Below are 23,429 nucleotides of genomic sequence, written 5' to 3'. Positions count from 1 at the left end.
TCTAACACTGCCAAGTCCATGTCTAAACTATATACCTAAGAACCTCATTTATGCATCTTTTAAACACCTTCAGGGATGGTGACTCCACCACTACCCTGGGCAGCCTGTTCCAATGCCTGACAAGCCTTTCTGTGAATAATTTTTTCCTAACATTCAATCTAAAACTCCCCTGGTGCAACTTGAGGCCATTTTCTCGCATCCTGTCACTTGTCACTTGGGAAAGGGTAGTTATCTTGACCACTCTCAACCCACTGCCATTCACTGTTTTCTTTCTGAAAAGACAGTCTTGCTGAAGACCATGAAACAACATTCCTGGAAACCAAAACACTCTTTTGATCCCCAGAGCAGCTTGAACTTGGGAAACAACAGAAGTTTCTTTAGACAATGACTCCAAAATGCCTCAGCAATGCCCTAGAATGCTGGATTGTCCTTGACCTCTTGCAGAGATTGCTGAAACCAGTGCCAATTACTGTCAGTTTTGTTGGTTTATTCTGCAGTGTAGACACCTGTAGACCATGAAATGAAACAAGATTGCAATTGCTTTCACACAGGTCACCGTGCAGCCGTCGGCTGGTAACAACTGTCACTCATCACCTACTGAAAATGTAATCAGATTGACAGTATAGAGATGAGAGTCAGAATTCCTCAGAATCCTCATGAATCTGAAGTCTCTATTCCTTCCATTGAAAGGAACCAGTCCTTCACTTCTTCAGAAGTTTATATTGTTACACAAATCCATTAAAAAAAAGAAGCCATAAAATATATTTATACTTTATTAAACAAGTAGAAACACAAAGCAACTTGTCTACAACTATGAATGCTCTCAACCCACTTGTTCATCAGTAGTGAGAGTATGTCCATGTGCTGGGGAGAAAAAATGGGGAAGTATAGAGATGAGAGTCAGAATTCCTTCAGATTCCTCATGAATCTGAAGTCTCTATTCCTTCCATTGAAAGGAGTCAGTCCTTCACTTCTTCAGAAGTTTATATTGTTACCCAAATCCGTTTAAAAAAAGAAGTAGAAGCACAAAGCAACTTGTCTACAACTATGGATGTTCTCAACCCTCTTGTTCATCAGTAGTGAGATTATGTCCATGTGCTGGGGAGAAAAAAATGGGGGAAGTAAAGAGAGAGAGTGGATAAACTGTCAGAACACTTAAAAAAAAAAAAAAAAAAAAAAAATCAATGTGGATGTTGATGGAGTAAAGACAGGAAAAAGCTCTAAGTAAGACGTCCCTCACAATTGCATCCTGCTATCAGCCTCCTTCTAGTTATTTTAAGATGGTTGTATCTCAATCACCTCTGATAATATGAGGTCAAGAAATACATTATAAGTAAAACAGCAGCTTTTCAGGAGATCAGTCTTTATGTAAATTGATTAAAAAGAAAAGAAAGAAAGAAAAAAAGAATAGTTATATAGTTAAACAGTTAAAGTCCCATGAAGAGGGTATTCTGCTAGTCTAATCTCCGAATAAAAAGTATATCAACCATGATGACAAGATGTTCTCCCAAAAAAAGTAGCTCAATGCACAGCAAGACATGGTGGCAAGGTGCATTTGTGCATTTGTGACTTCTGCAAGTCACAAGCAGCACAAGACCTGACAACATACTCCATGGAACATCAGGGAGTCAAACTTCAATAATTTCCTCTTACCATCTTCTCATCATTTGTCAGGAAATTACTATATCTGCTGTTTTTTACTAGCTAGCAGGCAGACAGCTCTCTTCAAACCCTAAGCTCGCGTGAACAGTTTTCTTTTGACCTATTGCCCTAGGAGAGTCTGACAGATCAAGACAGAGACAGATCTCTTCAGCCTGCTGAAAATGCTGTTTCCCATGCTGTCTCCCAAGCTTCACTAGTGAGAGTGAAACATTCAGGCTATAAATCAGATAATATAATAAAGAAAACTAAACTAATTAAAGTCTAATAAAAGCAGATTGTCTAGTAGAAAAAGAAGTCTAAGAAAAAAAACCTCATAGTTAAAAAAACATCAAAATAAGTCAAGTGATCACCAAGTGAAAAAAAAACCAACAAATGAGATGTGGGTTAGTGGAGGTCATTTGCTAAGGCAACAAATATACTTTTCACCCAATTCCTGCCTTACAAACAGGTAAAGTTCACAAATCTTGAAGAATGAAGTGAGCAGCAGAGGGATCTTATCTCAAAAACAAGCAAACAAACAAGCAAACAAAAACAAACAACAAAAACAAACAACAAACAACAACCACCCCCAAAAAAAAACAACAACAACAAAGCACCCACACCATCTCAATCAGTAATGATTTTTAAACCTAGGCACAGGATATTTCATTTAGGTTCCCAATTCAGGTTTACTTTAAGACTGTGATACTTGTTCTGGTCATTACAAATAACAGATACATTGTATTCAGACTCTATCACAACACAATATGTCTGTCAATGAAAGTCATTAAATGAAAATCATTACTAATTATTATTATTGCTACAAGACCAAAGTTTGTATTCTCCTCCCTCTCCCCTCAGTCAGGTAATTAAGTACTTTCAAGAAATCAAGAAGGGAGAAATCGTTTGGAAAGAAGATTCAGTATTTGTTATGAATAGCTGTTTACATTTAAATATTTGGAAGTCATGAATTTTTATGATTTTGCATAACCTTTGTCACTTCTTCACAATATGAAACTCATTTCATTACATGGATGTCTTTTCTGAACAATGTTACAAGGTTGCAATTTTGTGATCGTCCTTGAAAATAAGACAAACTTGTTGTTTCACAAATCCAGTAGCACAATATCACAAAATGGATTAATATACTGTTTTCATTTAACTTGTGTTTACTTATCTCATAGTAGCTTTTAATTCTAATATTCTCCAAATTAACAACAGAAAATATGGCATAAGAACGGAAAAGTAAACAGCTGTTTCTGTTAGCAACTAAAATAATTATTGAATGACTACTGAAAATGGCAAGTCACCTCAGTTGTTGATTGCACACTGACAAATTACAGTTAGTTAACTCTTTGTATTTCAAGTTGGCCAACATTAGATGAAGTATCTTATTCACATTATTTTTGTATTATGTTTTACTTCTGTTCAATGTATCTTAGTACTTCAACAAAAGTAACTGACATCATTGCTGGAGATTTTATGAAACATTTCAGTGGAGCTATTCAATAAAAACACCTGAAATTTGAACTATCTGGTGTATAAGAAGCTATTAAACAACAACAACAAATAAAACAAACAAACAAATAAATGTACTGGACACTCCTGGCCAATACACTAGCTACCGTTACTACATTGACACTTGTTTAGCATTCATACCACATCTTCAAAAAATATTTTGTCTCATAGCCTTGATTCATTACAATGCTAAAAAGACTTCTGCTTCTCAGTGCTTGTTTTACACTTTCAATAATTTCTTCCCAAGTAGATGTTAGAAACAGTAACTAATTAGATTTAAGCTACTAATTTCTTTAATTCCACACACAGCTACAAACATATATACACAGATACGCTAGCATACAACAAAATGCTAACAGAACTATATAGTGAACATATTTTTATACATGACGGTTATATCTATGCAATGATTTAAGAGATCTGAAAAATTTAAACAAACATGTCAGGACATACACAAATTCTATTCATACAAAAGAAATGTAATAGTAAATTCTTTATTCCTATTGGTGTGAATTACAACGTCAGGTCAGTCACTATGATAAAATGCACATATTACCTTGCACTAAATTCCACAGTTTATCTCCTGAGAACGTATCATCTATGCATTCAGTATCATCTTAACTATCACTGTAATAATTCTATTTTCTTGGAGTCCCTAAAGATATAGAAAGAAAATCACAAGGTTTGGCTTTGTTTGTTTGTTTAAATCTGCCTCTATTTAGGTATAAAGAACAACCCTTAACTATTGTCTTCAGTTTTGAGATGATGAAAAGAATGTTGGAAAACAGTTTTTTGCATTCATATAATACAACTAGTTCTGTAAAAAATGTAATAGAAAATTTCTTCCTTATGACATTTGTATTTACAAGCTATATTGTAAATAGTGCTTGTTTGCTTTAGCCTGAACCTTATCAGAAACTCTGTAATTTTCAATTAAAATTAAGAGAAGGAACCCTAGAAGTCAAAACACGAAAACATGAAAACAAATGCTGCAAAGCTGAAGAATAAATATTGACAGTTAAGACAGAAAGGACCATTGTACAAAGGAGACAGAGCCCAGGTCTGTCTGACTTTAAGCCGGGATTAAAAACAACTGTATCTAAAATTAAGTAAAAGGATACTCACAATTTCATCTTTATATGGGCAACAATATTTGGAAGCACTCTATCAAAATCAGATTGACCCAAATAACTTATGTTTTCCCATTAAGTAGTTGGTTAAAGCAGAGAAGACAGTCATGAAATTCCTCTGACTATCCACTTCTCTACTTTACCTCTTCCAATGTCAGGCTGAAACAAACAGCATACAAATGGATCTACTAGTGAACATACTAACAAACTGAAATACAGAAAATCCTTTTATCTTCTACATTTTTTTTTAAATCTTTTCACCTATAAGAAGTGAACACAGAGAGAAAAGGAAAAGAAAAACCATAAAAAAACACCTGAACTCTTTCCACTAAAATAAATGAATAAAACAGGAAATCTGTATTATTTCAATGGATACTTCACCCTCAGAGTAATACAGTGGATGAAAAAAAGGCTTTTTGCTTTTTTTCTTTTATGGTTTATGACCTCTTCAGTTTAAAACCAGTTTTCATGTAAAATTGTCTCTCTCTTCCCACTACCTGCAATCTTGTCTTCTAATCCTGCCTCTACCCTCCACCCCTTAGTAAGAAAAGGTAAATGAAGTGGAGTTTTCAGGCTTTCTTGGTGGTGGTGGCTTTGATTTTTTTTGTTTGTTTTTCATAATCCTGAGGTAGCTTTCTGTTCTATATATACATCAACGAACTTGTTCACTCTTCTTCCGGAAAAAAAAATATCTGAAAGATGAATATCTAAACTTGTGACTCTCAGAAATTAAAATTTATTCTCAGCTATAGCGATCACTGCTGCTTTTATTATAATGAACATTTGTGACCCCAGGCTAATAAAAACACTGCCAATGAATAGCAACTAAATATTATGAAAATAATGGAAGCAGACAGAAAAATGCTCAGCATTTACCTTATTTTTATTGCAGTTTTTGAAGCAGAAACAACAACTCCTTGTATAAGTAACAACAGCAGCTGTTCTGATTGTTTTCTTGCATGTAATTTCTTTTCAGTTGTTGTGACTCTAAATCTCAGTGTTCTTATGTTCTTGTACAAAGTCTTGCAAAAGCCAGTCTTCTGGACAACTCTAAACTCTAAATAATGAATACCAAAGCATCATGAAAATTAAACATAAAATTCCCAGCAGGCAACCATAATGGCGCTACTTAAAAATTACAGTACATTAAAACTTCAGAAGGTTGCATAATAAAATTCCTAAATGATTGATTTAATATAATAATAGTTGCAACGATGATTGCAGAGGCAAGGTACTAACAGGTGTAGAATACTTGTCTTCTGACTGACATAGCCAGGTGTGAAAAAACTTAAGTGAATATTGATGTGTCCCAAAGAAAGAAGGGTATGAACTACTACACTGATGTGTAGGCTTATTTTATTGCTTTTGTTTCCTTTCAATAATGTCAAATGAGAAATGTAGAATGTTATGTATTGCACAGGATCATTTGTTCCACTACACATTACATTTTTTGCTTTTCATCAGAGCTACTATCTGTCATTTATTCCTTTGTATATCACCACTGTAGTTATCACCCATAGTTAATTTCCATGGTAAATATTTTCATGATTTCCCTGCATTGAAGGTTAAGCTTCATCTAACTACATTTTCCAAAGTGGATCTCCATATTTGTTTAACTTTCTCTATATTATGTGTGAGTTCTGATCTAAGCCTAAAGCATGAAGGCAATCAATGCTGATGAATGACTAAAACTAGTTTTTTTCATTCCACTCTTCACTGAATAAAAAGTTTCCATTATATCCCTCAACATCTTCACTCTATCAATTTGACAGGGGCATGCAGTTCTACACTCCACTGCCTTCACTCTAGAACTGTATACATCTTTTCTATCTTTTTTCTAATATAAAAGAAAAATGATAAATGATAAAAATCTAGTTAAAACTTCTTGTTTTGCCTCAGAAGTGTCATCTTCCTTTTCTTTTAATTGTTCTATATGTTATTAAAATGTATATCAGAGTAAATATCCAGTGTCAGTTGAAACACATATGCATAAAATACAAAAGCTTATTTGGAAAAGCAGGACAAGAAATCACAACTGCTAATCTAGTTAAGTCAGTATGTAAGGCACCTGTGACAAAATTTATACTATAACATCCTAGTGTTTTTTGACAGATCACTTTACCTGCAAAATATTTGTCTTACAGAGAAGTGTTATTTAAGATGCATTGCTCAAAGATAATTGGAACAAAATGGCAAATACAAAAATTCAATTAAACAGAATTTTTTCAAGCCTCAAACAGTAGAACAACACACTGCTAATTGTACAAGAAAAATATGCCAAACATTCAGGAACGCAACTGAAAACAGCATTAAAAAGGGAGTCCCCTGCCTTCACCCAGGTGGTTCTGGCAGAAATGATCCTCCCCTGCAGTGAGGTGTTTGGTCCTTCCTAAGGTGATCTCTGATTTACCTAGTAAAGATCCTGTTTCTGCACAGACCCAATATACCAATGATGGTCTTTTCTTAGTCTTGGTTTTGTCCTTACTGTCCCATTACATTCCTGGCATTCAGGCTTTAATGGAGACAAAGAGTCCTGATGAGCTGTGGTATTGTCCCATTACACATCCTGTTCACCCTTTTAAACTCATCACCTTTAACATGTTTGCTTGTTATGAGTCCTTTGAGGATTTAAGTTTCTCAAATCAAAGTTTGTGCATACTGAAAAATTATACTACTTTACATTCTTTTTTCCTCATAGTAGTTCACAAATATAAATCATGCATCTTGATATGACCAAGAAATCTTTTGGAGAAGTTCTGCGGGAGTATGGGATATGGCTCTAATCCCCCTTCAGGTCTCACTGGACAGCAGAAGAGGAAATACAAAGGTGAGGGTGGCACCAAACACTGTGCTGAAAAGTAGAACAGGCGATCATTCCTACCACTTACATCTCCTTCACCACCATGTCCTATTCCAACCCACCTCCTTCTCCTTTCCCCCCTCCTGCCTTGAAAGCTGACGTTCCTATAAACACATGACAGCTTTAGTGGGACATGACATTGTGGAAAAGACATTGCAACAGCCGTCACAGGCAGGCAATGGTGTGAGAGTATGGTATCCATCGCCAGCCTCCCTTACCCCCCTCATTTCTGCAAACGAGAAACTGTTGCAGTAATTACTCCAGGTTGGATTGCAGAAAAAAAGAACAAGGCATAAAAGACTAGACGCTGCCAGGCAGGGGCAATTTAGGCCTAGTATTTGCACTGCAGTTGCCTCAAAACTGCAGTGACAATAAAAATTATTAGGTGATAATAAAATACACTTTTAGAATTATGATACTACAGTCTTATTGCTGTGTTGCCCAAGTGCTTTCTTAAATGGTCAATAAAACAGATCTCTTTATATTAAATTATCTCCCTAAATGTGAACCAAATTTATATCAACTTCCGTTATCTCATTATAAAAGCTATAAAAAATGTAGCACAAGTGTCTTCCTCTTGTCCTATGTTCTATCAAGCCATTCTACAAGTACAAGTTTTCAGACAGAAAACAGGGTTTAGACACTCAACTTTTCCAGTACTCTGCAGACATTTTCTGCATAAATCCAACTGAAAGCTTGCCCAGTCATGATGAATATCTCAAAGAACTTAGGCTCTAGGTTCATAATGTTTGGTTGTTGTTTTTTTTTTTTTTTTAATGAATAAAAGATTATTCTGGAACTTTGATTATATAAATTGAAATACTTAATCTGCTAATCACCCAAAAGATTCTGCAAAGCAACTGCTTTCTCTCATAGCTTCAGTTTGTGACATTGTTTCCCTTTAATACAGCCTCAAACAATAGAAAGTGAAGGCACTCATGAACAAGGTATCTCCAAAAAACACTATTCTGTGGCCCTATATGCTCCGTACTCTCTATCTACTTATCAGTACTAACTAATACTCTAAGTATTCAACTCATATTGGTTATTTAGCACTCAACACAGTAACTGGCCTGAAAAACCCAGAAGAGATAAAAGAAGAAATACAAGAAAATAAGACACATATTCAATGTCTGATTTATAGAATAAGGTATTTCTCATAATTTTAGAAATAAAAAGATTAAGTTCATTTTTGCTATCCTCATTATTTTCAATAGAAGTGGTCAGTACATCTACATATGTCTTATATTTGTCATATCAAACACAGGACTTATTGGTAGAGTTACTTCCTCAAAAACTAACAGGGTCTAAATGGATTTTAATTAAAATTATATATAACTAAGCTTCAAAATACAGGTTGGACTCAGAAAATAAACAAAAATAACATTGTTTCTTTACAACAAAACTTTTTTCCTCTGTGGGAAATTGTTTAACAGGGCTGGTGCTCCTAGAAGTGGTTAGTGTTTGTTTAATTATTCAACTTGGTTTCATCCTTGTGCTTTATTTCTGAAACACCATCATCAAATACCAGGTTATGATTAAAAGTTGTTTTAGAGCCCCAGTGTGCAGATCACATTCTCTTATTGAGCTCCCTGCCCTTTCCTACCTGTCCTTCCTCCCTCCCATCTTCAAACAAGAAGTACAGCTTGATCTTTTCCTTGATCTTTCTGTAAAAAGCAATCTATAATATTGACCTCTAAGAAGCTGCTAGCAATTAGATTTCCCAAGGGGCTACCAGAGTGAAGCCAATGTTAGATGATTCAGGAATTGTAACTATTCCAGGGACTTTCCTGAATAAAACTTCTTCACCTGGTACTGGTACAGAAATACTTCAACTAAGCAAGGGAGTCAGCCAGTGGTGCTGATCTCCAAGTTACTTTCCACTGCAATTCAGCCTACTTCTCTCTGCTGCAAGCTGTCAGCCTGCATACTGACTTACAATGACCTTGATACTAAAGGACACCTCAAGTATCTAGAATCTATAAATCCGAGGGATCTCCTGTTTTTGAAGTAACTTTCTTCCAGATTATTAGGGAAAAAGTGGTGAAGCATATTTTCAGTCACCAGCATACAAATCCTTTTGTGAGCACTACAAATAATGCAACATATTTTAGTATAAAATAGCATTGATTAATTCAAAACTATTTTGAAGTTATTAAGAGCTCTCTGACATACATTTATATATAAAATTTTAACTACAGATGGACATGTCAAACTGCATGTTTGTCTGTCCCTGCATTGTCCCTGCAGCAATCCCTGTTTGCTAAGAAGCCTCCCTGAAGCCAGACAGTAATTGTGTTCTCAGCTTCTTAAGAAACTGAGAAGTCCATTCATGCAATGGACAGCAATTCTTCAGTGGGATGGAATGGAAATACAACAGCTGAGTTTTGTGAAGTTTAATTTACAACAGAAATTTAAAACAATCCTTCCGTCTCTTCAAAATAGAAATTGCGAAACAACCCAATTTTCTAATCTTTTGCCTTTATTAAAAAAAAAGATGTTTTGGTAGCTGTCAGTGTAAGTTTAGAACACCAAATAAGGAGTGCAAGAGACTGAAAAAGCATCCTTCAAATATGCACTTAATATAATTCATTATGTATATGTACGTACCATGTATATGTGTTCAAAAGTCAAAACAAAAGAAACAAAAAACACACCCAAAGGTCTTTCAGCCAGTGATGGACAGGCTGAAATTTGACGATTACCTGAATTAAGAATATCAGTTTCCCTCATATTTCCAAATCTAGTGCAATTGCTAAGTAAAAAGGTACCAGAAAGTTGTTTGATATCTGCTAGCGAGAGTTGACAGTTATACATTCAGAACAGAATATAGGAGCATGCAAATGTATAGAAAACATTCATACAAAACTTAAGAATGAATCATGTCTTGATTATATAAAGAATATTCAATGTCTTACAACTAGTCCACTTTTACTATAAAAAAAAACTCAATAAATATTTCAAACAAACAAAAACACAAAAAAACCCACAGCACCCACAGCTGAAAAATCTCTTGACATTACCAACTACTAGATGTTGGTTTAGGGAATATTTACCAAATGTCTAATTCAAAACAGATTACTGCTGCAGATCACTGCAGCATAAGACAATAATCTTCTCAAAGGGTTCACTATAGCATGAAAAGCATTAGACTCCTTCGACTTTTTTATTTGGAGAATAAATCTTAATTTAAAAGAAAAGGAAGGTAAGAGAAAGGTATCATTTCTCACTGGGATGTCATGTGAAACAAATGCACAATATGATCATGTGTAGTCAAAGCTGGTAGAGTGACATTCACTTTCCAGAGCCAGAGATCTGACAGTGCTACTGTTAGCCTGCACTATTCAGTCTGGTATTACTCAAAATTCTCCATAATGATCAGAAAAATACTGATATACTGAATTATCTGTTGAAACCACTGAGTCAAAGATGATAAAATAGTGATGGCAATAAAAACAGCATACTAGCAGAAATCTAAGATCCGAGTCTGCAAAAAATGTGCCCTAAATAGTGAATCAGGGTGAAAAGGTAGGCTGTTTCGCACACAGTGAATGTGGCATTTTATACTAGATGCAAATAGAAAAAAAATACTCCACACTGGTATCTATGAAAACAGAACTAAAATTAGGGAGGAGCATGACCCTTCTTCCCATTTGCTCAGCTTTTGAGATTTGAGGAACAATTGTTTTGTCTTTGGCACTTCTGTCCTAGTCACAGAATCACACAGAATGTTAGGTATTGGAACGGACCTCAAAAGATCATCTAGTTCAATCCCCCTGCTGGAGCAGGAACACTTAGATGAGGCTGCACAGGAATGTGCCCAGGCAGGTTTTGAATGTCTCCAGAGTAGGAGACCCCACAACCTCCCTGGGCAGCCTGCTCCAGTGTTCGGTTACCCTCACTGAGAAGAAGTTTCTTCTCAAATTCAAGTCGAACCTCTTGTGTTCCAGTTTGAACCCATTACCCCTTGTCCTACCATTGGTTGTCACCAAGAAGAGCCTGGCTCTATCCTCGTGACACTCACCCTTTATATATTTGTAAACATTAATAAGGTTACCCCTCAGTCTCCTCCAAACTAAAGAGGCCCAGCTCCCTCAGCCTTTCCTCACAAGGGAAATGCTCCAATCCTTAATCAGCTTCATGGCTCTGTGCCGGACTCTCTTCAGCAGTTCCCCGTCCTTCTTGAACTGAGGGGCCCAGAACTGGACACAATATTCCAGATGTGATCTCACCAGGACAGAGTAGAGGGGAAGGAGAACCTCTCGACCTACTAAATACCCCCCTTCTAATACACCCCAGGATGCCATTTGCCTTCTTGGCCACAAGGGCACCGTGCTGGCTTATGGTCATCCTGCTGTCCACCAGGACCCCCAGGTCCCTTTCCCCATATCAGACAAATCATAGAAAGGGATACAGAGGTTTTCAAACCACTTAAAGCTTCTATTTAGTTCTGCTTCTTTCTGAAAATGATCTGGAGTTTGACACCACCATTTCTGCCCATTCTCAGATTTTCCTTGATCTATTTATTTTCTTCTAACTTTTCTATTATTATTGTTGTTCCCTGCCCTGATCTTTTCATTCCTTGACTATGTTTCTGAGAAGGATTTTGACTGAGCTAGTAAAGACTTTTTATTACAACATTGTCATGAGTCAATGAGCTAAAAACCCAGCAAAATTGTGACTAAGAGCATAGAAAGACGAATTCTGGCACAGCTAACTGGAATGACTGAAAACTTACTGCACCTAATGCTCATTACTGACTCAGTTTGGTCATTTCAGCACGAAGTTATTTGGATTTGTGAGGAGCCATACTGTGATTTGAAGAACAGCATTCACACAACCATTAATTCAGCTGCAAAGGTGGTAATCACTAGTAAGGTAACAACCATTTTAAACAGCTACATTTACTTCTAGAGAAAAATTAGTCTGTACCCTAAAATGGCTTGATCTTGGCAAGTGTGTGCCTTGGCTTTAGCAGGGAGTAAAATCCACGTGCTTGGCTTCTACTGCTTTCTCACAACATCTGCAAGTAGGTCAGTGCATCAATAAAAGGTACATTTCCTAGTTTTACTTTTCTACTTTTTCTGAATTTGTCTCATTTTACCTACAAGAAACCAAAATTAATCATCAGAAGCAGTAGTAATAACAGTTTTTAGCTCATTTTGACTTTTTCTATCCAAAAGGCCTTCAAACAAGACTTCAGTTAAAGAAAATCAAAACCAAAAAATGATGACTGCTACAAAAGAAATAGGACAAACTTTTCAAATTAGACCTTCCCTTGACTTGTCAAGTGTCATAATATTTTTGTTGCAGTTTAAATATTTTTTTTACATTAAAAAATGTATAATGTCTGTTGCCATCAGTCCAAGCAAGTTAAGAGCACTTTTAACTTCTTAATTTTTAAGCGTTAACATGGTTAACACTTTAGCACTACTTAATCCATGCAATAAGTGTAATTTTATACAACCTTATTCTGTACTGAGTCACTTCTACCCTCAAAGAATGAGAGAATTGCTTACTGTAGGATCAAAGTCTTAATTACTTTTTCCTGCTCTCCAGTGAAGCTACAAAGCAGTCAAGAAAACAAAGCCAGCTTGTATGGAAAAGGAGAAAGGAAAATTAAAATTCACGGTAAGAACAATGAGGAATAAATAGTAGAAAGAGAATTGTTACAAAGCCTAAAAGATGATGAAGTACAAAGTAGCAAAGCAGAAAGCTAGAAAAGAACATGCCACAGAGAAAAGACAGCAAAAGCAGAAAAGATGTTCATTGAAATATAATTTTCCCATTAAGGGTCCCTATTGATAGATTATAGGCCCTGGATGAACAAGCTACAGCATGTGACAAGAAAGTGTAATTGCATTATACAAATGCATGCTACTGCATCAAGGGCAATCATTTCATTTTAAGGACAAAAAAGAAATAGTAAATGTCTAATGAAGAGCAATGTAATATTCTATGACTAGCATAATTTCCCTTACAAGGAGGGGTAATACTAATCCACTTAGAAATGTACCCTCTCCAACCAGTAGCAGTTCTAACTAAACAAAGTATAATCATACAAAATAATAACAGACTAGGCCTACACGGGCTCACTTACTTAGCTTTTTGCATGTATCTCCTGTAAAAATCTCAGAAGTTCCTTAAGCTGAACCCAGTTCAGTAAATGCATCCAACTGCATGTTAGTGCTTTTATTCAACCAGACTGAGTTCAAAACAATTTGCCTGGATATAGTCACAATCAGAAGGTAACATTTTACTAATAAACCATAGACAATATCATCACAAAGGGCATTGGTTTTCACTCTGTTTAATGGACTATATTACAGAAACCACATTCATGTCTGAAACCTGTTATTACTTCCCTAAAATAGCAATAAGTGAAACGTTCCCATTCATCCAGCATGTTTAGTAGGAAATGACAAAAAAAAAAAAAAAAAAAAAAACAGTAAAACCACCTGGCACAATAAAAGAAAAAAAAAATATAAAACAAAGAATAAGCAAACCTGTATGAGAGAAAACCTCTGAAACTTGACCAGGTTTGTTACACATAAATAAAAAGTGTACACCTCTCATTTTTCTTAATATTGGATAGTGGTTTTCATTTTTTCTCCTTTCCTGGAAGCTTATATACATCTAATAAGTTACGTACATTACAACACAAACATATAATTGATTTGATGATAAATTAAAGCTCATCTCATTGACTAATGTTTTACAGACATGCTTACTAGACAGATTTTAACTGGGTACTTAGGATAAGATACTATCTAACTGCCTGTTAGAAGATATCACAAATAAGAAATCACGGACTTGGATGACATTGACCCAACAAAATTAAGTTATTTATAGTTTTTTACTTTTAAATCCAGTGAAGGTAACTGCAAGTGTTATGGAAAAGTCTAAAATATTTTTGTGATCAAAAATATTTGAGAACTGTTCTACTGTCAAAAAGCTAAGAGATATACAATACTTGACATACTATATCTATAGCATAGTAGGTTATAAAGTAGGATAAAGCTTCATATACAATTCTACTAAAGTTTTTGAAACATGAAAGTGGAATCAATCATGAATTTTCTGGGAAGAAAAAAAAAGGAAAAAAACATTTATGAAAGGCTAATCACAGAATAATGGAATAATCTACTAATATTTACTTCTAATCTAATAATATTTATTTCTTTTAATATCATTTTGGAAAATGTAACAGTTCAGAAAATATTTCTCTAATCCAAACTAGATTGGGCCAATCTCTGGCCAAAAACACTGAGAACTCTATACCACACCAATATTAATATGCACATTGCTTATGATCCTCATCTTGCATTTAGAAGAACCATATATTGGCTCCTCTTCTGTTTAACATAGAAGAAGCACTTGAATCTCAGGTCTCTATATACACACAAGTTGCCTGCTACTACTGACTATTCTCAAGAAAGCCTCTTTGCTTCGTGTTGAAGCACTTGGCACTTCCTAAAACAATTTCTCTCAAAGTTTCCATGTACGGTGCAAATAAGGAAATGACTAAATTATTTATCTGATCCATCTTTCTGTGTAGCTTCACACATTTTCAACTATTTATACAAAAAAAAAAAAAAAAAAAGAGGAGACTGATGTAGAAATTCCTGGACAGAAATAACCATAATAAATCTTCAATCATTCCTTGCAGAAGAGATTAATTTGTGCTTCCTTTCTTAATAAATAAACAAAATAATAAAAAATAACAACAACCATAAACAAACACACTAGATAATCCATATAAAATAAGATGTGGGAGACAGTTGAGAAGGAAGAAAATGGGCTTTCCTAGATGAAAGCTAAAATATAGCAGAAGAGAAAGAGCCCAAAGTGAGGAATGTGGGAGGAAACATTAGCTTACTCACAAAAGTCACCATCACTGAACTGGGTACCTAACTAGCACAGTTCTGTAAATCAGTCAATTTTGCTTTGTACTTGTCTCCACTGAAAAAAGGTTTGAATATCATGGAAAAGAGCATCCAGGTGGCCAGAAAGGCTGTCCAAACTGGCAACTTCATAAATGAGTAGTTTTCATTCTATCCTGACTCCTGCATAGTACAAGCTGCACTACAGTTTATCTCCAAGAACAACAACTTCATTTCAAGATACTCTGTAGCAGCTCAGTTGTTGAGGTGCCTTTCCTGAGGCAGCTCAGGTTACCTTCTGTCTTCTAGAAGATGCATATCTTCTTAAGTCAAAAAACTGCAAAGACTTTTATTTACTTTATTCCATTAACATGAAGTCAGGAGTCTTTACAGCAACACACTGTTTCACCTCCCGGTGAATACCATCTCAGTGAGCTCATGTTTCCTTCCTGCTTTCTCCTTATTATCACGTTACTTCTGCACAGCACTGTATCTTGCAAGCTGAATGAAGGATAATATATTTTATTTATATTGGAAGCCACATAGCATATTTTCTGTGCTGTAAGCAATAAAACAAAAACATAACAAGATGTTCAATTAAATTGTGGATCATAGACAAAGTACATTGTGCCCCTAGCAACAGCTTCCATTCACTGCAGAGAAATATGCTGTAGACACGACAAATCTTTGTGAAGTTTCTCTTAGTAATTACTCTGCTTAATGCAGCCTGTCATTACATGGTAGCTTTGATATGGAAAATATTTAGTGTCATATACCTACATGCAAAGCTGCTAGCAATAAACATGAACTCTTTGAGCAGAGCAATCATAAACCCCACACTATGTTCCTCTTTAAACTTGAACAGTGCAAGTTCTTTGCCTCTTCATGGCCAACAAGCAGCAGCTCATCCCATGCTGCTAGCCAGATTCAACTTTCCAGGGCAGTAGAGGGTAAAGACCTCTCTGTAGGATGCTGGCTTGCATTTCCAGCCCACCAGGTACATAAAACTGCTTGACTCCCTGTTTACATGGGACATCTCACCACTTGGCTTAATGTTCTCCCTTCACCCCTCCTCTGCACTTTTACCCTCAGCCCTGCCCCATCCAGCCCCAGTGCCCATTCCTGTTCCTAACCCAGCTGCTGATGCTCTTCCAGCCTCACTTGCTCCCATTCCTGATGCTGCTATTACAGATTTCCCAGCTTTCCAGGTTTGAGCCTTGCCTGCCAGAAGATGCATACGCATTTTCAGTTGCTATTGCATCCACTTCAGATCTTCAGCTTGACTAAATGATTCTTCCTATTTTTTTTATTCACACTGATCTGCCGCACTTAGCTATTCTACTTTATGTTTTCCATTCCTCCCTGGGCTGCCCTCAACTCCTCTACTTAGCGGATAACAGGCACAGGAAATCCCAATAGAGTCATTTTCACATACATGCTAACAGGCAGGATGCCTTATTCAAATACAGTCTCCATACCACATACCATTTTAAAGGCTAACTCATCGCCTTGCAGTGGAATGCTGTAAAACAAACCCTGATATTTGAGTTGTGTTAATCCACACCATGAATTACCATTGATACCAGATTCTATCTATTCTATACAGAAAGTGTATCAAGGTAATAAAATAGAATTCAAAGAAAACCACAGTTGATAAACCAGCAGCCGATAGGAACAAAATCTGTGATTTTAAGCACATTACACAAATCTTCTTTTGAGCATGTAGATATTACCAAAAAAAAAAAAAAAAAAAAGGCATTTGAAGAAAACTACAGAAGAACAGCTAGCTTTTGTTCAGGGACACTAAAGATATTTCCATAACTGGTGCCATGAACTGTCCCCTACAAAGTGTATAAATAGACAAGTTTCAGATTGACTGTAGTTTCACAAGGTTTGCAGATATTACTGAATAAATGTTTTCATTTGTAACTGCTGAGATCTCAAAAATGCTCCACAAGTGGTACTTCCATATACAAGAAACTTTAATGTACCAAGTTAAACTTTCTATTTCACTGTCTCTGAAGTACAATGGAGATATTTCTAAAATATTTATTTGCTGTAGGAATTAAACAGAAAAAAAAAAAGAGGAAAAGAATAAGTAACAAGTTATCAAAACACTACACTACTTGTTTCTTCAGTTTATTCTGCCTTCAACCAGAATAAACCAAAGCACAGTCATAGTGCTCAAAAGCCTATTAAATTCACATTTCATCTCAAACTAGGGCAAAAAAATGAAGTATTAAAGTTACCTGAAGATTAGAGAAAATGCTTTATCAAGCTACATTTTAAACACACTGTTTTCATTAGATGTGGTCCTGAATACTCAAATTTTTGAGGCACTTCAGAGACTGTACTGTACCTTGATTTTGTACCTGCAGGAGAGACAGTATGAACACAATGTCTGTATTTTTTGATGGGCAGTGCAATGCCTGCTTTTGTGTCAGCAGAATTTTAAAAGTGTTTATGAAAATATTCAGGAAGATACTCCTGTTTTCAGCAGTTATTTATAAATTCAGGCAGTTTATGGTTCAATTAACACCAGGAAACATTTGCAATGGGCTGGAAGAGGGGGAGAGGAGGAACAGTGGGATGGAAAGACAGATATACTCTCATCTGTTCTTATAGACTGAAAATCTAATCAGTTTTAACTATAAACTAATTAAGAGTTCATATTGAGTTTCATGTGAACCAAAATGAAGTATCAACCTGGCTACAAAAACGAAGTTACAGTTTACTTTAAAAACAAACAAAAAGTGCAATAAAACACCTTCTCTGTTTACAAATAGAAGTATTTTCTGTTGCTGCTGTAGTTAGTAACACAAGCCTAGTCAAAAAAAAAAACAAAAAAAAACATGTAAACAAAACTGATGTAATTAATCAAGATGTCAAAAGACATCACTCCTGTATAAGCTTTTTAAGACAGCTCTAATTTTAAAGTACAGCTCATCTTATGTACGGAATTCTATATTTAGAAAACACACTGTATCCTTTTAGACATTAGTAGAGTTACTTAATCAGGTAGCAATGAAAACAGTATGGGTATTTTCAAATTGATTTGTTCCTACTACTGTTTATTAACATATCTAAGTTAAAATTTCACTTCCTTTTTCTTTGCTTTTGAGCCTAATTAAATGCAATAAAGATTATTTCTATAGAACACGTAAGAAGAATGCAATCTATTCTACACTCGAGATGCAAGCCTCCAATAATGCGGGACTATTCTAAAACTGTCAGAGGCTTCTCCAATAGCTAATTAGTGCTGCCTAAATATGTCAGTTTTTTGGAAATGCTGTTTTTATGTTAGAAATTACTACTAGAGAAAGGAACTGGTTTTGCATTCCATAATATTTTTCTTTCGCCTGGATTACCTTTTTAAAATCTAAGTTTCCAGATAGAATCCAACCTGGCATTTAAATGCATGATCTCAATATTTCTTCTTGTGAATCTGCTTTAAGTTTAATTATACATAAAACCAGACAGAACTGTGTATAGTTGCCAACAATGGAACTTATACAGAGAAGAGATAAACTGAAGTTTGTTTACTCCATTTGGTAGATTTACATATCCAGGTAGTAGAAAATGAATATGAAATACCTCAGAAGCCTGCAAACTACAGTCACATTTGAATTGTTTGGTTCAATCAGTAGTCTATACATTGTATCTATTATCTAAGGAACCGCTGAATGAAAATAACACAACACTGAATAATTTCATATGGGGTGAATTACTGACCCAGGAAAGCAAGATTGCCATTCACTTCCCTGAGGCTTATCACTTTATTCTCTGTATTTCAATTGAAGTAAATAGTCTGAGGTTTGATAGGACAAGTTTTTACAAAACAAGGTTTTCAAAGGAGAGAAAAACTGTTATTGTTTCCACAAGACATCTGAACTTGAAGTGTGTTTTATTAGTTCTTGAAAAGTTACCTTGGTACCTAAGAACATTGAACTAGACATACTTGAATACACAAAATATCTTTCCAACCTTCTCCTCATCTTTGTAGAGGGTTGTGGGTTTAGTTTTTTGTTTGTTTGTTTTTGTGGGGTTTTTTTTGTGGTGGTGGTGTTTTTTGTTATTGTTGGGTTTTGTTTGGTTGGTTTGGTTTTTTTTGACATTTAAAGAAAAAGTATAACAGATTAACAGCAGAGTAACAGTCACATTTTTGACAAACAATGGTATATCCAAAATAAGGACACCATAACAAAATGACCGTCAGACATCCTAAACTGGCATTCTTAACTACATTTTTTAATATACATTTTCTGCCTTGAGGCTTTGAATGCATGATTATTATTTCTGTATTCATGTATTCTTATTTGCACATGCTGTGCATCATATGGAACTATTCTGCAATCTTTATATGAACTTTTAAAAACTTTTACAGGTTTAAAAAGAAAACCCTCAAAATTCGAATTTCCTAGAAGTATGCTATTTTCACATTGTATGAATATTACTGTACAAATATCATTGAATGAAGCCATGCTTTTTAGTTTAACCACATAAAGCAGGAAAGCATTACTAGTAGAGCACATATCAGACTTCCAAGAAAATCTAAGGAACTATGTCTAAAGGCATATTTTCAACATTTCCTTCTTTCTAAAAATATTTAAACCAGCTGGGCATTTGATAATCCAGGCATCCATGTTCACACCACACCGTTACTTTCAGAAGAAAGAATGACTAAGTTAACACCACAGACTTTAAATATCAATCTAACAAACAAAGCGTTTTAATTAGCATTTAAATAAATACCAATTTCTGTGAAGTCAGAACTGAGATTTGTACAGGTTTAAAGTATTTCAATATATTTATATACACCTGTGTTTCTACTAATTTTAATTTCTGACTGATATGAAAGACATTTCTAATGGAAGCAACTGTGGCCATTGATGCATTCCAGTAGGGCTGGGATTACAACAGAAGCCTTTACTTCTTGTTTTTCTGATCATACACACAGTAGTTGATAAAAAGTAAATCCAGTATAAGTCAACCATTTTTTTAAAAGTCTTTCAGAAAAAAAAAAACAAAACCAACATATATATATATATATATATATGTCTTTCTTTCCAGTTATAACGTATGAAAGATAGAAATTACAACTAAGGAATAAATAATAACTAAGAACTATTATACCACAAAAAAATTTTCTAACAACTTCTGTAGAACCAACATAAACCCAAAGCATAATGTTGACCATTAACAAAGTTCAAAATACAACACATTTATGCATAAATGTAGTAGTCACAAGCACAATAGTTTTCTAAGTCTGTGAAGTATTTTCCTAAAATTATTTGTACAACTTTCTACTTTCATGTACACTTATTCCTTTAGAAACCAAAACATTTTCACATCTACAAACTTCTCAAAGTTTGCAATTCTGCCCTAAATATAGAATTTAAATGACAAAAGGACAGAAGAGAAAATTCTATGAAACAGAATAACACCTAGTATCCAATCTTCTCCATATAAAATGCATTTTCAAATCTGTTCAAAGTTTTTGCACAGTGTTTATAGAGTAGCCAATTATGACACTAATGAAAGCATCATTGCAGAAGTTATTACCAAGTTTTCTATTTTTTTTTTTTATATTGCGATGATTAAAAAACAAACAAACAAAAGTAATAGTTATCTTACTTACCCCCAGCATACTATAGAAAAGCATTAAGCATACTTGACAAGCAGGAATTCTGTTAACCTTCAGTTACTCACCTAGGAAAAAGAAGAAAATGCATAAGCAGTCTTGGTATGAGGAAGAAGAAGGAAGTATTAATATGTAATGTAGGCAATTAGCTTCTATATTTACGAACCTTTTGAAATAACATATTTTATCTTTAAATCCAAGTGAAAAGGAAGGAGCTAGAAATATTTCACAGAATGAGGTGGATCACAAAACAAGTAAAAGTTCCATTTGTGTAAAATTCAACCAATTTGTTCATCTATAGTGCAGGTACAATACTGTTCTGCTACCACAAGAGGAGTCTCAAAATCTTCTAAACACAAAATGGATAAAGATTCTGTATTCTGCCTAAAGCAACATTTTAACAAAACATAGTTACAAAACTAATTAACTTTTGTGACTACCATAATCACTTTCAAGGTTTCTTGTGAAGCCTGGTGGGAGATACAGCATTTTTCCTGATAAAATTAGACAACTTTTCTGAATTGTCATATTTTTATATTTTTATCTTTTTCTCTCTCTAACAGCATAGTGAACATACTGTGCTTTAGGTAATACAAAATAAGTTTCAACAATGTTATGCTCTCCTAGAGGTTTAATGAATTCAGCATTTATTACTGAGTAGTGTGAATGGAAAACAATTATGAATCTCAGAATAAAAGGTTTCTTCATCAATATATATGCATAAGCCACATTTGTTAAAGAGAAAAAAAATTCTTGTATCTCAAATATTTAATAGGAAACAAACAAAAAATAGAAAATGAAATGGCACCTTTACCAAGGAAGCTAATGTAATATATTAAACAAAAATTGCATTATCTTTAGGAAAGGCTATGCACTTTCAAATTTGGGAGATTTTGCCAATGAATTAAACTACAAGGGACATAATAAAAAACTTAGCATAAATGAAAAAAACTTAACTACTAGCTAGTCCTCTATATAAGCGAAGAAAGTTTACAAACATGATTTTTCCATAGTAGCTTTAAAATAGTAAAAATGTCCATGTAAATAATGTTTTTGACACAGAAGTGTGATTTAGAGACCAACAGAACTGCAACTTCTGTCAGCAAGTGCTTCAAATTATATGAGTGTGGCAGTGAAAAACCTTCTAAGCAACAGCATTTTCCAATGAAATGCTTTTATGACTTCCCAGTGTCAGACTATTAATGTGGCAGCAAATTGTAGTCATTAGTCAAAAATAGTGAGTAAAATGGTTTACATGCTTAAAGTGACCTTGAGACTGCCTTGTAAAATATTGATAGCCAAAACAATTGCTGTTTCATGATTGCTCCTGACTAAATGAAATTGTACTTGAATTGAAAAACTGAACTAAATCTCATTAAAAAAAAAAAAAATGCGCACTAGGTTGTTACTTTCAAATGTATATGTGGTCATACAGGAAACCTTAACCTAAGTGTAGCCACCAGCTCGAAAGATACGTAAGATGTAAAAATTATCAATCAAATTTACTATGCTATTGGCATAGAATAGAATAACTATACATTAAAATTCCTGAGAAACAAAGAATTGTCCACACAATTATTAATCGGCATATTGCATAGAGACCTTGTAATTTTCAAAGGTCCTGATCAGAAATGGAAGTCCCACAGTGCTGGGTAAACTTCAGTCTTCTTAAACTAGATTTTTATGTTTCTGTGTGCCTTAGTTTGTCGTGTTGGTTGGTTGTTTTCGGTTTGTTCTTTTGCTGTTGTTGTTGGTTTTAGTTGTTGTTTGGTTGGCTTTGGCAGGGGAAAGGGCCACAAATCACCAATTTTACTTTTTCTTTGGAGAAGTGGAAAATAGACAAAGTAGCCAACAATAAAATATTTTTTGACAATACAAAAGAGTGTCAGTGTTACTTTTGAGAGAGGAGAGGTGCATTTTATGACTTCTCTGAAAACTATCCAAAAGTGACATAAGCATCAATGGCTACTGTTAACTCAAAGATTAAAATTATGCATGGAGTTGTTCTGTGTCAACGCAGCAAACACACTGCTCTGTAGTAATGCACTACTACTAACATATAGGTAAGACAAAAAATGCTGAAAAATGGTTGTTTTTCTTCTAATGTTTCCCTTTTCCTGTTCCTGTTTTTTCCCTGTTCTTTTTACCTCATTCTGTTTTCCAGTTTTCTCATTCCCCGTCATACACTCATCTCACTGTACACACCCCCTTGGTCCTCTTTCATTCCAGACACTCAACACCCTACTTTTGGGGTTGTCCTCAGAGATTTCACACTCTTCTGGTATTTCCAAACTCTTTCTCTTGATGACAATGAATTTATAATTGCTTTGTATTTTTGGCTATCTAGTACTTCCCTGTGTGTGCTACATGTAAATTACTAAGTAAATACTATAATTAGCTTGTCTAATTTCACTGAAGGAAGATACATGCACATTAAATAGCAAGGTCTGCTTGGGAATATATGCCTAGGAAGCAAATAGCTTCATTTCCAATTTTAGCAGCAATCAATTGGACTTCTAGAGTTAATCTTATTATTGCCATCATGATAAATTCTACTTCCAAAGATATGCAATCAGCTTTCAAATGAAAGGACACATGAAGAAACTTAAACCAAATATGTCTATTTTCTTAAAAGAAAATGAAAACCATTTTACAAAGGCTGGCATTAGTAATTATTGAGCATTTCGAAGGAACAGTGGAGGTGTATATATTTAATTCTACAGATACAGTTCCTTTGAGTTCTGCATGAATACTTT

At 34.6% G+C, this 23,429-nt stretch overlaps 1 protein-coding gene across 5 annotated transcripts in view; it reads right to left on the bottom strand.

Annotated features, from left to right (window-relative positions):
* Positions 1-23,429, bottom strand: part of CADM2 (cell adhesion molecule 2) — a 679,639-nt gene that overhangs the window by 535,990 nt on the left and 120,220 nt on the right. For 2 of the 5 annotated variants that reach the window (XM_071809845.1, XM_071809846.1), the window contains exon 2: positions 20,671-20,741. The exons of the other annotated variants lie outside the window; for them this stretch is intronic. The gene's annotated coding sequence lies outside the window, so the exon portion shown is untranslated. The remainder of the gene's footprint in view (positions 1-20,670; positions 20,742-23,429) is intronic. 5 annotated transcript variants of the gene reach the window in all.

The sequence above is a fragment of the Patagioenas fasciata genome, chromosome 1 (genome assembly GCF_037038585.1).
Source record: "Patagioenas fasciata isolate bPatFas1 chromosome 1, bPatFas1.hap1, whole genome shotgun sequence".
In the NCBI taxonomy this organism is placed as follows: Eukaryota; Metazoa; Chordata; class Aves; order Columbiformes; family Columbidae; genus Patagioenas; species Patagioenas fasciata.
The sequence above is the reverse complement of the archived record's forward strand: the minus strand, read 5'-3'. Positions and strand labels throughout refer to the sequence as shown.